This window comes from Salvelinus namaycush, chromosome 2 (genome assembly GCF_016432855.1).
Source record: "Salvelinus namaycush isolate Seneca chromosome 2, SaNama_1.0, whole genome shotgun sequence".
Lineage (NCBI taxonomy): Eukaryota > Metazoa > Chordata > Actinopteri > Salmoniformes > Salmonidae > Salvelinus > Salvelinus namaycush.
In genome coordinates this window covers 78917529-78934485 of record NC_052308.1, presented here as the reverse complement: position 1 = coordinate 78934485, position 16957 = coordinate 78917529, and positions in this window count along the sequence as shown.

Genomic DNA, 16957 nt, shown 5'->3' with positions numbered 1-16957 from the left:
GTCTGCGCTGTGTGCTAGTAGTTTAAACAGACAGCTTTGTTCTTTCAACATGTCAATACCTCTCACAAATACAAGTAGTGATGAAGTTAATCTCTCCTCTACTTTGAGCCAAGAGAGATTGACATGCATATTATTAATGTTTGCTCTCTAAGGTACATCCAAGGGCCAGCTGTGCTGCCCTGTTCTGAGCCAATTGCAATTTTCCTAAGTCCCTCTTTGTGGCTGAACAGTAGTCCAGGTGCGACAAAACGAGAGCTTGTAGGACCTGCCTTGTTGATAGTGTTGTTAAGAAAGTAGAGAAGCGCTTTATTATAGACAGACTTCTCCCCATCTTAGCTACTGTTGACTCAATATGTTTTGACCATGACAGTTTACAATCCAGGGTTACTGCAAGCAGTTTACTCACCTCAACTTGCTCAATTTCCACATTATTTATTACAAGATTTAGTTGAGGTGTAGGGTATAGTGAATGATTTGTCCAAAATACATTGCTTTTAGTTTTTGAAATATTTAGGACTAACTTATTCCTCGCCACCCATTCTGAAACTAACTGAAGTTCTTTGTTAATGAATGAGAACATCAGACAAACAGTAAATACAGGTCATATCTGCAAACAGTCGATATCAATGCAACATTTGAAGTTATATATTACTGTAGCTATGAGAGAGACAGCATCAACCATCACATTGCACATCACTTGCACTACCATCAGATTAGGATAACACACAATTACAAATCAACAGACGTAGTTAAGACAAAATAACATTGGTTCCCTTACACTATCGGTTATAGGTAACAATCCTTCGTATGAACTGCCAACTTTATTATGCATATTATTTGTTAATTGTGGAAATAAATTAAGATATGCAAGATGTTTTAATATATATGCATATTTTTTAAATAACTGTATATAACTCAACCGAGGGGAGTTCGTTGGAAATGCTTTTGTCAGTTAATCTGTTTCTGTTCTATAGGTGGCACTGTGTGCTCTTTATAAAGGATGGGTGGGCCATGTCCTAAACACACACTATATCAAATTAAAGTTTATTTGTCACATGCACAGCATACAGCAGGTGTAAACGGTACAGTGAAATGGTTACTTGCATAGTAGCAATATCAAAAACAGGAAGTGTCCAGAAAAAAATATTTTTAATATTTTGTAATTGTTAGATGACGCTTACCCGACAGATTTATCTAAATTGAAGGGTCATGTGAAAGAAATGCTAAACCACCCCTAGCTAAGTGGATGGGTCACTTTTGTCTAGACATGTACACATGTTCATGAAATACAATAGATGGCCATAATCACCCCCAGACACACCTGGCTAATGTGACGGGTCGTTAAATAATCTGGCTGAAGTGGAGTCTTTTGTTCAGACATGTATTTAGCTGTGGTATGAATCGGCAGGTAGCTAAAGCTGACAAACTAGGTTCAATGTTAGCTAGCTAACATTAGGCTATACCTAGCAATGCAAATGGTTTTCTGATTAGAATAATGTTACGACACAGATCATACACGTAACGTTAGCTAGAGAGCCAGCAAGCTATCGTTCGCTAGCTAACTAACCTTTAACTTGCAATAAAGCGACTTTCTGACAAAATTAGAAACTTGTATCTGAAAATGGAGCTAGACTCGTATACATAGATGAACGCTTCACGGCAGACTGGAACCATTAACTCCCTTTTATTTGTAACTACATCTTGTTTGGCCAGCGTTGTGTCAAGTCACTGGTTCACACTGACCGTGGCGTGTGCAGAAAGTAGCCCATCACTCCAACTGATTTGTCGATAGCGCTAAATTCAGGGCATTAATGTTGTTGAGAAAGGTAGCAAAACGTTTGTAGTCCTCGATGGCTAACATTATATCTTTCAAAAACGGCACGGTAAGAAAGGACTATCAACACATACTGAACAGCTCACGTTATAGACAGAAGCATGCTACATGGCAGACCAATCCACACACATCTCCCAGCATGTCCAGCCCATCCATTATCTCAGCCAATCATGGCTAGCGGGAAGGTTCCTTACTTTTTCCGTGGTTAAACCAACTAGGCTAGTAATTTAACAATTTTATTCATATTTATGGATGGAATACAAGTTTGCTATTAAGGCACATGAAAGTTCACATGTTCCAGAAGGCATTTCTGCTCAAAAACGCATTTTGATAAATAAATAAAATGCACTCACACAAAATGGGCATCATCATAATTTTCACAATTTCAGAGTGTTATTTCGACCTCATAGTGTAAAATTACAAAGACTGACAGGGGCTTTAAGGCTTGGATTTGTGGAGAAGAAGCTGATCCTATATAGATCTGTAGCTATGGGAAACTCCACCCCAGTACTAGGAGAGCAGAGGTTAGGTCTCCCTGTCAGATACTGAATGTATGTACACAACCCTGTAATTTCAGGCAGTTTAAAGCCACAATCCTGGCTTTGTGTTTCAGTCCAACGGCAGCTGTGGGACGGGGCTGAGCAAACGTAACCCTAAGTAACCACTCTCATACAAAGCTGCGGACCCTCTGCTCCCAACCCATGTGTGTGTGTCTGCAACAATAATAATTTGGTGTTTATATTGTCCTTATTTCACACATGTACAAGTGTGTCTTATATACACGTGTGAATTGGTCATTTGTTTTTTGCATATCCCAACTTCCCCTGAGACGCCATCGGAGAGTGGAGTCGCGGCCAGGGTCAGCCATTATCAACGGCGACCCAGGAGCAATTAGGGTTAGGTGCCTTGCTCAATGGCACAGCAACAGATTTTTTGCCTTGTCGGCTCGAGGATTAGAACAAGTGACTTTTCGGTTACAGGCCCTAAGCTCTAACCGCTAGGCTACCTGCCACCGTGTGTGCTTGTGTCTCTCTCTCTCTCTCTCTCTCTCTCTCTCTCTAGATGGGTAGATTGTAAGCAAAAAGACAAATCCCTTTAGTCTAAAAGTTAAACAATGGACAATAAAGTCTATTCATGGAGCTTCGATCATTCTAAGGCTGTTCAGCACAGAGTACATCACCTGCAGGATGACCATGTCCTTTCTTATGTTTCAACATGGCTACTAAATAGGTGAACTTCTCCCTGCATATATCACAGCTGTAAGGCTTCTCTCCGGTGTGGGTGCGTTTGTGTACAGCCAGTGCGTCGGTTCGGGAAAACCTCTTCCCACATTGATCACAAGCATGAGGCTTCTCTCCAGTATGAGTTCTCTTGTGTGCAGCCAGGTTTTGTGACCGACTGAAGCTCTTCCCGCAGAAAGAACAGTGGTAAGGTTTTTCCCCAGTGTGCGTTCGCTGGTGATTCACCAGAGTACGAGACAGCGAAAACCTCCTCCCACAGTGATTGCAGACATAAGGCATCTCTCCAGTATGCACACGCTGGTGTGTTATTAAACGGCGGCGGAATATGAAGCTGCTGCCGCAGTCGGAGCAGTTGTACAGTTTCACTCCTCGGTGTATCTTCATGTGAATTCTGAAGTCGTCAGGATGGTTGAAGGTCTTTCCACACAGGTCGCAGACAACAGACTTCTCTTTACTGTGCCTTTTCTGGTGATTCTTCAGATACACCGGATGAGAGAAACAGTTCCCACACTCAGAGCAGCGGTAAGGTCTCTCTCCCCGGTTGTGCGTCAGCTGGTGAAATTTAAGATTACCTTTTGTAGTAAAACACGCCCCGCATTCAGAGCAGCGGAAGGGCCTTTCGGCGGAGGGCTTGTGTTTATGTTCATGTGCTTTCAGTAAACTGAAATGAATGAATCGCATTCCGCAGTCAGAACATTGGAACGGTTTCTCTTCGGTGTGCATTTTCATATGGAAATTAAAGGTTGCCAAAATACAAAACGTCTTCTCGCAGAAGGAGCATTGGTAAAGCCTTTCTGCGGCAGGCTTGTGTGTTTGCTTGTGTGCTTTTAAAGTGGAGTTTTGTGCAAAACTTTTCCCGCAGTCAGAGCAGTGGTGAATTTTTTCCCCTGTATGTGTTTTCTGGTGCATTTTAAGATTACCTTTTAGACTGAAACTTTTTCCACACTGTGAGCAGCGGTAAGGTTTCTCTCCTGTATGGCTTCTCTGGTGCATTTTAAGTTGCGCTGAACCAGCTAAACTCTTCCCACACTGAGTGCAGCAGTAGTGAGATTTCTTCCCTGTACGTCTCTGCGGTTGTTTGTTGACGTGTTTTGATTCGGAGAGACTCCATTCTGGGTCATCAGCATCATGATGATGTTGTTGTTGAGGCTCCCCAGAGGATCCACGATAGCCACGTCTTTTTCCTGTGTGAACAAGGAAAAACAATCAAAACATTGAATATAGTTTGTCCTAGAGAAGTTACGTCATTTTGAGGTATCATCAAAACCATTCATCAGATAAATCAAATTCCCTAGACTGCATTGTAATTTAGGATTTAAAAAAAAATCTTCGACATGGAAAACCAGTCCTTGAGAAGTATTGTTATCAAATAGTTCATGGAATTTGGAATAACGGTTATTGGCCAGCTAAAGGGCCGCGGTTACCGTAAAAAAAAAAGTTTAAATAGCAAAACAAAGATATATATACACACACGTTACCAGTCAAAAGTTTGGACACACGTACTCAAAGGTTTTTCTTTATTTTTTACTATTTTCTATATTGTAGAATAATTGTGAAAACATCAAATTTATGAACACATATGGAATCATGTTATATCCAAAAAAGTGTCATTTTAGATTCTTCAAAGTAGCCACACTCTGCCTTAATGACAGCTTTGCACACTCAACCAGCTTCATGAGGAATGCTTTTCCAACAGTCTTGAAGGAGTTCCCACATACGCTGTGTACTTGTTGGCTGCTTTTCCTTCACTGTGCGGTCAAACTCATCCCAAACCATCTCAAAGGGGATGAGGCCGGGGGATTGTGGAGGACAGGTTATCTGATGCAGCACTCCATCACTCTCCTTGGTCAAATAGCCCTTACACAGCCTGGAGGTGTGTTTTGGATCATTGTCCTGTTGAAAAACAAATGATGGTCCCACTAAGCGCAAACCAGATGGGATGGCGTCTCGCTGCAGAATGCTGTGGTAGCCATAATGGTTAAGTGTGCCTTGAATTCTCAATAAAAATCACCAACAGTGTCACCAGCAAAGCACCCCCACACCATGACACCTCCTCCTCCATGCTTCACGGTGGCAACCACACATGCGGAGATCATCGGTTCACCTACTCTGTGTCGCACAAAGACACGGCGGTTGGAACCAAAAATCTCAAATTTGGACTCATCAGACCAAAGGACAGATTTCCACCGGTCTAATGTCCATTGATCGTGTTTCTTGGCCAAAGCAAGTCTCTTTTTCTTATTGGTGTCCTTTAGTAGTGGTTTCTTTGCAGCAATTCGACCATGAAGGCCTGATGCACGCGGTCTCCTCTGAACAGTTGATGTTGAGATGTGTCTGTTACTTGAACTCCGTGAAGCATTTATTTGGGCTACTATCTGAAGTGCAGTTAACTCTAATGAACTTATCCTCTGCAGCAGAGGTAACTCTGGGTCTTCCTTTCCTGTGGCGGTCCTCATGAGAGCCATTTTCAACATAGCGCTTGATGGTTTTTGCGACTGCACTAGAATAAACTTTGAAAGTTCTTTCAATTTTCCGTATCGACTGACCTTCATGTCTTAAAGTAATGATGGACTGCCGTTTCTCTTTGCTTATTTGAGCTGTTGTCATCATAATATGGACTTGGTCTTTTACCAAACAGGCCTATCTTCTGTATACCACCCCTACGTTGTCACAACACAACTGATTGGCAAAAACGCGTTAAGGAATAGAATTCCACAAATTAACAAGACACCTGTTAATTGAATTTCATTTCAGGTGACTACCTCATGAAGCTGGTTGAAAGAATGTCAAGTGTGGAAAGCTGTCATCAATGTGTGTTTAACACATTTTAGGTTCCTACATGATTCCATGTGTGTTATTTCATAGTTTTGATGTCTTCCTACAATTATTATCCTACAATGTAGAAAACAGTAAAAAATAAAGAAAACCCTTGAATGAGTAGGTGTTCTAAAACTTTTGACTGGTACTGTATATATTTTTAAGTATAATAATATGTTTTAATGTATGTGCATTGAGTGTGGGAAATGTGCTTTACAAAACATAATTATTGTTATTAAAAAATTATGAAACGACTCGTGAAACTGGAATGAAGGATAGATCCCATTAATATACAAGGTCAAGCACTTTTCATGCTTTGTCTTCACATGATAAACACATCTGGACTCTGAGACCTGTGGGTGTCAGGTAAAAGTAGACGATAGCAGACAACAGGATTCTTAGTGGAAAGGGCTGTTGTTGAACGTTTGCTTGACTTATACACCACTGTTCAAAAGTTTAGGGTCACTTAGAAATTTACTTGTTTTTAAAAGAAAAGCATTTTTTTGTCCATTAAAATAACATCAAATTGATCAGAAATACAGTGTAGACATTGTTAATATTGTAAATGACTATTGTAGCTGGAAATGGATGATTTTTAATGGAATATCTACATAGGTGTACAGAGGCCCATTATCAGCAACCATCACCACTGTGTTCCAATGGCACGTTGTGTTAGCTAATCCAAGTTTATCATTTCAAAAGACTAATTGATCATTAGAAAACCCTTTTGTAATTATGTTAGCAGAGCTGAAAACTGTTGTCCTGATTAAAGAAGCAATAAAGTCTTTAGACTAGTTGAGTATCTGGAGCATCAGTATTTGTGGGTTCAATTACAGGCTCAAAATAGCCAGAAACAAAGAACTTTCTTCTGAAACTCATCAGTCTATTCTTGTTCTGAGAAACGAAGGCTATTCCATGCGAGAAATTGCCAAGAAACTGAAGATCTCGTACAACGCTGTGTACTACCCCCTTCACAGAACCACGCAAACTGTATCTAACCAGACTAGAAAGAGGAGTGGGAGGCCCCACTGCACAACTGAGCAAGAGGACAAGTACATTAGTGTCTAGTTTTAGAAACAGACGCCTCACAAGTCCTCAACTGGCAGCTTCATTAAATAGTACCCGCAAAACACCAGTCTCAACATAACCAGTGAAGAGGGAACTCCGGGATGCTGGCCTTCTAGACGTTTTACAGAATTTGGCAGTACGTCCAACCGGCCTCACAACCACAGATCATGTGTAACAATGCCAGACCAGGCCCTCCACATCAGGCTTCTTCACCTGCAGGATCGTCTGAGACTAGCCACCCAGACAGCTTATTAAACTGAGTATTTCTGTCTGTAATAAAGCCTTTTTATGGGGAAAAACTAACTCTGATTGGCTGGGGCTGTTTCATTTTATATTTTTGTTCAGTATTCAATAACATTCTCAGTAACGGTTACAGAAATGTATTTTTCTTGTTACAACTGTGATATGTTGTTTATCTACATTAGTTGAATGCACTGACTAAATTCGCTCTGGATAAGAGCTCTTGCTGAATGTAAAAACAAAAACACGTTCAAAGCATGCTGGGTATTATTCTAATGAGCTCGGTCTTCAGCCACAACTGTCAGATACATGGTTATATGTTAATTGTATCAAAACCATTGGCAACATGTTGCTCTCTTCTATGTTTAATGATTCTACAATGAAAAAAGGTGTTGATGCAACTAACAAAACGTTGACATCAGAGGCCCCTGGACTGCACTGTAATATTAGACAACAACAACTAAACTTCACAATAGTCCTTAGAACCAAAACAAAATGTATCCTGCTGCACTTACTTTGATGAATCACGTCTCCTTCCTCCTCCTCGTCTCCTCCTCCAGCAGTTCCTCTCAACCCTGGTGTTTTCCTGCAGTCGACCAGCCGCACAGACACCCTCTTCAGACCCAGCAGTAAGGCATTACCAGGAGAGGACAGAGAGGGGGCCCCACTCACTCTCTTCTCCCTCTGCTCTGGTGTGTGTCTCTCTGGAGCTGGCTCCACCTCCAGCCCTTTGCTAGGCAACAAATCCCTGTCCTCCTCATCCCATTCTTCATCGCAGTCTGCAGCATCGTCATCAAATGATTGGCTGGGACTCATGCGCTCCGCCTCCAGCCTTTTGCTAGGTAACCAATCAATGTCCTTCTGGTTCCCTTCTTCCTCACAGTCTACAGCATTATCATCAATGGATTGTCTGGGACTCAAAGGTGCACCGATACCATCCTCCTGTATCTTTCTGATGTCCTCTTTCAGTTGGAGTAACCAAGACATTCCCTGCTCCTCCGATTCCATTGAATCTAAATTTTTCCCAAGTTCCTCCAGGATTTTACGGCACAATGAGTGATGGTGATTCTTTCCTTGAACATCGGAGCCATCCTTGCCACCTATTCCACTGCGTTCACACAGGCAGCGTAAATTGTCCTTGGTTAAAGTGTATAAACTCTGTTCCATTTCATCCATCAACGTTTCCCTCTCTCCACTCATATTGTCCTGCTCACGTGGCAACAACAGCAATGAAGTCAATGGCCTGTAATGAAAATGAAAGATTAGAACACATTAATGATTGCATCTGTCATTTCACCCTAAGATTTTGCTTCTTTTTACTTTGAGTGTTAAATTGGTTTAGGAATATTCAGGCATGTTTAAATTAAATATTAATGTTGGTATAGTCATAAAATGACATGAAAAGGCTATGCATGTCAAGATGACATGGTGGTTTACATCTATTGTGTTCTGCCTTAGTTTGATTAATACCTAGGAACTAAGATGACATCATTTACATTTTACATTTTAGTCATTTAGCAGACGCTCTTATCCAGAGCGACTTACAGTAGAGTGCATACATTTTTTATACTGAGACAAGGATATCCCTACCGGCCAAACCCTCCCTAACCCGGACGACGCTATGCCAATTGTCCGTCGCCCCACGGACCTCCCGGTTGCGGCCGGCTGCGACAGAGCCTGGGCGCCAACCCAGAGACTCTGGTGACGCAGCTAGCACTGCGATGCAGTGCCCTAGACCACTGCGCCACCCGGGAGGTCATCATATAGGGAGATCTGTGGAAGGGAGCCTTTTCAATGACGTGGGCATGGGATCCCTACTTGTGGATCTTCACAGAGGAACCCAGGCAGTGGGAGAGCAGGGTTTGGGATACATGTTCCCCGGTTTCAGATACACCAGGGGAGGCAGATGTCTGATGCAGTTTCAGTCTTCTCTGCTGTGTTGTTGGCACTAGTCTGGGCATTGGGGTGGGTGGAAGAAGTGGGGATTTTTTTGAAAGTGTTTCAGTCTGCCGTGAATCATCATTATCCATACACCGGTAAGAGTCTACAGTTAAAATGCTAAGATGGCTACATACATGTACATACGTTATTGTCTCAACTGTACCAAAACGTTTTTGTTTTTTAATTGTTAGCTATATAGCTAGCTAGATAGACAGTTGTATACAGATACTGTTATAGCCAGCTAGCTAGAGAGACAGTTGTATACAGATACTGTTATAGCCAGCTAGCTAGCTGAGCTGACCAGTTGCATTCTGTTGTTAATGTTGATCGCTGATGTGCTAAACCACGCATGACATTGTGATAATATTTTTAATGTTTGTCATGTTCAACTAGCTAGCTACCGAAAATAGCCACTGTGATGCGAATGCTAATCGATTATCAAGCTAATCAAACCCCATTTTAAGTGATTAGGGACACATGCTAAGTTGGCTAGGTAGCGAGTCACGATAAAATGATAGCTAAATAGCTAGCTAATGGATTATAGACTTCAAGGTCATTTTATTTTATTTTTTTATGTTCAACTAGCTGGCCAGCTAGATGAATACCACTTACATCTACCCAGCTGGTAAATATGAAGCTAAATGTTTGCTAAATCTAGCTAGTAATCTTGTCTGCACTGCCATTGTTGGACTGGAAGCAGGTTAAGTGTGTACAGGACGTTTTAGTACAGCTGTAGAGGTCAACAGGAAATAACAATCTATAAGAGATTCATTCATTGATGTTTCAACACCTTTTTCTGGAATTTGTCTTTCAGCATAAACCTGCTCTCCCCCATCAGTACAAGGAGATGACCGAGGGTGAACAAGCAACCCTTCAGGTATTTTGTCTTTGAGCTTATTGCTTGGACTTGGGTGTCAATTCATGTTATTTCTAGTATGCAAGGTTTGAATGTCTTGTCTATTTTATAGTCTGCTTTCCTCCTTTACAGCTTTTAATTGTCTGGAGCCTGGTGTTGTTGTGGTCAAGGAGTTTTCACTCAGATGGAACCAGGCTTCAGCTGCTGTGCAACGTTGACGTCCTTCCTCCCAGAGATGTGAAAGCATCCCCAGGACTGGACACAACCCGGCAAACATATTGAGAAGATCAGGACTTTTGCAGTGATGCCATGGACATTACATGTCCTGCTCCAAGCAGGACAGAAATATGCTCTCAGGCTAGATTCCTTTGTCTATATCATAACATGAACCAAAGTTACTCAAGAGTTTATGATATATGCCTAGGACTAGATAGTGTTTTTACCTTTTGTGTTTTAAGGTTTTCCTAATTGTAGACTACTACCTTTATTATTGTTATTGTTGAAATAATTTCAGTTTTTTAAGCACTACCTCCCTGCTTTAGCACATGGCCACAGTCACAAATTAAATTAATTATTTAAGAGATGGGTGGGTCTAAGGCTTCAGATGCTAAATTGGTATAAACCAGGGGTGTCAAACAATCAGAACACGGGCCATATTAAAAAAAACTACGAATTCGCAGGCCAGACATATCCTATTAGGTAACTAAATTTAAATAAAACGTGCATGCGACCCCAACTGCCATTTCTGTATTTGAAAAAAAGATGTCCCTTTATAATGTCCATTTATGTACATAGGATGCTGTATATAGGCCTATCGTCAACCAATATCTCTCCAATCTATTCGGGCTAAATTCCAGCTGAACTTGGAGAGGACAGTTAGGCCTCGTAAAAAGCAAGCTTCTGAGTAAGAGCTACAAAAAGCCATATTAGACTGAAAGATATAAGTTCATTTTGTCAAACTTGAGAGGCTCTCCATGCTCAATAGTTGTCATTTAACACAATTTCTCCTACTTCAGTCAATTTTAAACGTCTCCCATCCTAACTGTTTTACATTCTCTGAGACCAACCAGAAATACTTCCTTGGCCAAATATTCCCAGATTGTCATATAACAGCTAAACATGTGGTCTCGTTTCTGCATCCCCCAATTTTGCACAAGGCAAAATAAATGGCTACACTTCAACTGCTGGTTCAGTGCAGCAGGCTGCAGGTGTGTAGTGCTGCCAGAGCTCCGCCACTTGTCACAACGGTGCTCCTTCAGTAAAGTTAGATAATAGTCCGCGCCAGCAGGCAGAATGTGCTTTTATTGAAACAAAATACAGGAAGGCTGTATAGTTTAACACCATCTGTTCTCACAAAACAGTAATTCAATAAGATCTAAATGCATATGCAAATGCTGCCAAATGGTTTTATTCATGTAGTATTCACTACACCCCCAGGAAGAAGGATACTTTGTTTGTTTTTTCACATTTGACAAGCGAGCACATAGATGTGATCATTTTCCTGAATTCATAGAATGTTTGGGAACGGTGTAGAACAGTGGTCCCCAACCTTTTCAAGCCTACGATCACATCCCAAGTCCAAATGTAAACCAAAATCTACCACTTGCAAAGAAATTACGAAAACACAAGGCCACAATGTAGTTCCACTTTGACATTCTTTATTTTGTTACCTGTCAGTCACAAGCAAAGTATTCATTTAATTATACAAATAGTATAATCATTAGTTCAATTATCATTCAACATTTTATAACAGTCATATTACATTGTTCAATATTTCCACAGGCTTATTGCTCATTCACCATTCATATATAACCTCAATAATCAGTCAAATACAGGCCTACTACCATTCATATATAACCTCAATAATCAGTCAAATACAGGCCTACTACCATTCATATATAACCTCAATAATCAGTCAATTACAGGCCTACTACCATTCATATATAACCTCAATAATCAGTCAATTACAGGCCTACTACCATTCATATATAACCTCAATAATCAGTCAAGTACAGGCCTAAGCCAATCATATATAACCTCAATAATCAGTCAATTACAGGCCTACTACCATTCATATATAACCTCAATAATCAGTCAATTACAGGCCTACTACCATTCATTTATAACCTCAATAATCAGTCAATTACAGGCCTACTACCATTCATTTATAACCTCAATAATCAGTCAATTACAGGCCTACTACCATTCATATATAACCTCAATAATCAGTCAATTACAGGCCTACTACCATTCATATATAACCTTAATAATCTGTCAATTACAGGCCTAAGCCAATCATATACAGTACTGTTCCACTTGCCCTTTTTTGAACAGCATACAACACAGATCATATCCTTTTGTAAACAATATAGCCTACAACAGATTCCAAACTGGCAATAGCCACTCACTGATGGCTGTGGATGAGATCCCCTCCCCACACACACACACATTCAATGTGATGGCACACGATCAGCAAGTGCTTTGTAGTCTGGCTCATAGTTTGACACAGCAAGTCTGACACTGTATGAGACGTCTAATTAGTTAGACAAGAGCTGTTCTTTGACTTGATCATTTTCATCTGTGAAAAGGCCGTCTCACACAGAGATATGTCAATCCGAAGTAGGCCTTCACCTCATGTGCGCAGGATGAAAGGAGGGGAAACTTTTCAGTGTTTACAAGAACCCAAGAGTCACGGTCTCTTGATCTTGCTTTCAACTCTATGTCCTTTTGCAATTCAATTATCTCCATGGCAACTCCGATTGGTAAAGCAAATACTTGCTGGAATTTGGCAGACACCTACTCAATCTCAATGGGGAGGTAAGGGTTTGAGATAAATGCAACAACCACTCCTATGTCATTCAACTCCTGGAAACGCCTGTTAAATTCAGATGCCAGTCTCTCCAGGTGGGAACAAAATTCTTGCTGGAGAAAAGCATCTTCGTTTCCGATGTGTTGCTACATTTTCTCCAGGTTTGGGAAGTGCACCAGCCTTCCATTCCTCAGCTGAGAGGCACACCCACCTTGGCCTTAAAGGCACTGACAGCGCTGATCACGTTTGCCACGTCTTTGTCTTTTCCCTGAAGCTCATAGTTGAGCTGGTTCAGTTTCGCTGTTATGTCCGTGAGGAAACCTCAGTCTAGCCGCCATGCATCATCAGACAGTTCCTCATACTCCTCATTTCGTGACTCCAGAAATGATTTGATCTCGGGCAGCAAGTCAACAAATCGCTGCAGTACTTTCCCGCGACTCATCCACTTTACGCAAGCATCCACTTTACGCAAGTCACCATATGCGGCGTCAAACTCATCTAATAAAGATTTAAACAAGCGGTGCTAAAGTCCATTTGCGCGAATTGAATTAACAATCATAACAAGTGTCATGACATGAGACAAGTCCACTACTTTACTAGCTAGTGCTTGCTGATGGATCACACAGTGTTAGTTCAAAAACTCGGAGAAATCGGCATCACGACCGCACACTGCAACGAAGCCCGAATGCACCCCACGCATTGCTGGTGCCACGTCTGTAGTGATCTCGCTACCAGCTTATGAATGGGAATGCTGTTATCATGCACATAACGTTTAAACTCGTTGTAAATGTTCTCACCTATTGTCCTCCATTTTAATAGTAACAAGGTGATAAAGGCCTCCTTAAAAAAATAATGAATGAATTAAAACATTTATGATTTTTTTCCCTCTGATTTTGAAATCTCCTCCCGATCGACTTGGAATGCTTCCAATGTCGACTTGTCGACCACGATCAGCGGGTTGGCGACTCCTGATGTAGAATAAGGCATTTGTGAAAATTCTGAAGTAATATATTCAGCTGGTGTTGCGTGTTGGTAAATTCACCTATTCTGCATCATGCGCACACAGACCAGAGTGCTCTGAAATCGGAGTAGGTTGCCAGAATGACTTCTACGAACCGCAAGAGATATGCTAACTGGATAGCAGTCTTTCAAATTCAGCATAGCTAGCTAGCAAAGCGATTCAAATGTATTTCTAGCTGACCAAATGACACCTGCATATAGTTGTAGCCAGCGAAAAACGATATGAGGGGGAAAAGTCGGTCACTCACCCACTCCTCCAATAACATGACATCCTCCCAGCAGCTAGCTAATGTTAGGTTCCGTGCTTTTAACTTGTTAAATAAATAGATACGCTAGCCTATTAGCCACGCTATGACTGCCTTGTGATCATTGTCATTGCTAGTTTGATTGTATTGATATTCCCAGCCTTAGTTACATTCGTCTGTTTTTGTCCGAAATGTTGAGTCATTGTAACTGAAACGGTGCATTCCGAATGGATGCAGCAAACAATACCAGTCCAGCTGTGATTTACAACCTGATTTCAATATTTTTTGGAATAGCAAGAAATGTATTGGTGAATTACATCGATCATGCATTGAATTGCATTCTTACTACACGTCATTTAATTGAGTCAAATCGAACCTATTTATAAAACCCCTTATAAAGTTGGTTTTGTAGCATACACTGGGAATTTGATGTTTTAGACTGATATGATTATGTTTGTTTCATATCTGCAACGTAGTTAAAACGCTGTCGGTTCCACTTTAGGGTTAAGCAAATTATTATCAAACCAAAGCCCTAAACAGTAGCTAATCGTTCACTGGGTTGGTGGTGTACAAAAACATCAAACTGGCTCCAGTAGTAGTGCTAACGTTAGTAGCCTTTGCTACCTACCAGGTACAGTAAAAAGGCTAGCTAGCTAACAGGCCAGCGCGTCTCTATCCAACCTGAACAAGAAGTATACCTCGTGACTTTCGCTTGATGTTCCTTAGATAACGTTGTTCTGAGATCAGTTTTAAGCTGTATTTTGGAGATTGAAGGTAGAAATTCCCACTATGTTGGAAGACTAATCTAGTTAGGGCAAGCTCCTCATTCTTTGCTTGGTTCCAATTTCTGCTATGCCGTCATCACACACAGACCAGATCAGTCGAGTATCGATATATCAATGTTAAACTTCTTCTTCGATGAGGTTTAACGGCGATTGGCATCTAATATGTTGCATTACCGCAATTTACTAGACTGGAGTACAACTCCTTTACACTTTGCTTGATTTTTTAAATGTTTAAATAAGATATTCAAATACCCTACCATCTAACACTACACTCACGAAAAAATCTACAAATGAATAAAATACTAATATTTCTCTCGCACGGGACATTTCTGATCCCCAGCCCCATGGGGACACCTACAATTAACACATACCACTACTTTCCCCAATGCTACCCATTCCTTTGTCTCATGCCCGTCTGCACACTTCTCATACCTAATCAAATCAAATCAAATTATTTGTCACATACACATGGTTAGCAGATGTTAATGCGAGTGTAGCGAAATGCTTGTGCTTCCAGTTCCGACAATGCAGTCGGGAACTACCTAGGAACCTCCCGCTTAACACTGCTGCCACATGCCCATAAGCTTGACACCTGTAACAACATAATGTATTCGACTCTTCTATTTCAACACTCTCGCCACCCTGTCTGCCTCGCAGCTAACAACGAGCGTCACAAACACCGGGAATCTTCCTCTTCAGTTGGTAAACTTTTACATTTACTGCTACCCCAGTAATCACTCCTTTCAATGGCACCCTTCTCTTGAGAGCAAAACAATTCCCATTTCTTGTCCCCATTCGTTTAACTCCGAGCGCCTTCTCCCTCTGACCAGCAGAAACATAAACAATTATCACAAGACCACTTCTGGTTACCCTCACCGATTTCAGGGCACCCAGCTCTGTTTTCACCCACCCTGAAACCACAAATGGATCAGCAAAAAGGCAAGGGTCCACTTTCTCCAAAAACTTCACTCCTACTGTCATAGACTCATCTTCATCCTGACCTTCGGTTCAAGCCTCGGGCGCCTGAGAACTTCACCACACCCACCACCTCCGATACATCAACCTCATTCACTTCCAATTCTCATCCTGTCTTCAGCTCCCTCTGCTTACACTCTCTACCATTCTTCTTTAACAAACCATCTCCCTTTTTCCGCCATTTTTAAGCGACTCAAGCTCACCATCTTCCTCCCTCTCTCTTAGACCTCATCTGTCTCTTTTTTTCCCTGCATTCCTCCTCCTTTTTCCAAGTATACGTCTCCTTATGATAATACTGCACTTCTCCTGACATACATCTTGTTCTTGCCTTCTCAAGGGACGCCATTTAATCAGCACAAATCCCTCAGGTTGTAACGCTCAACAGTGCATCCCACTTATAATGCAACTGCTTAGTCTTGAAGTTATTCTTTATCAAAAGCTACTGCGACACTTTCCAATTTTGACTTCCTTCCACCAGCTCTGTACGTGATCCACCATTAGCTGGGACCGCTCTCTCTTTCTCCCCACCAATGGTAAACTCTATGGCTAGAGCAGATATGACTGATGATGCTTCGTGTAATCTCACTTCAGGAGACATTTTTGCTGCATTTAGGATGTTTTCAGGCAAATATAAAGTGTGAAAAAAATGAATTTTGAAGTTCAGAGGAGATTTTCTGTTATTTCATTAGCATTACGAGGCTTAGTTGTCTAAGGATTACTACGTACTTCTTAACATGAAAAAAGGCGTGCATAGGTAGAAAGAAAAAAATCAAAACACTAACATATATTACTCAATTCAACTTTATAGCATACATCAATTGATAAACCCATACGGAAAAAATATACATTGGAATATATTTAAATGAAATTGAATTAAACATAAAATGTCAATATATTATTTTTACATATGGGAAAGTATATGAATTAAGATAATCCATCAGGAGCACTAACCCCCTTCATCGTGTCCTGCAAACCAGTGCATGTAATATTTATTTAGGTATCTGGAACCTCTTCAATAGATGTTCTCTATGGAACCTTTATTTTGAGATCTGGAACCTCTTCACTACATGTTTTCTATAGAACCTTTATTTAGAGATCTGGAACCTCTTCACTAGTTGTTTTCTAT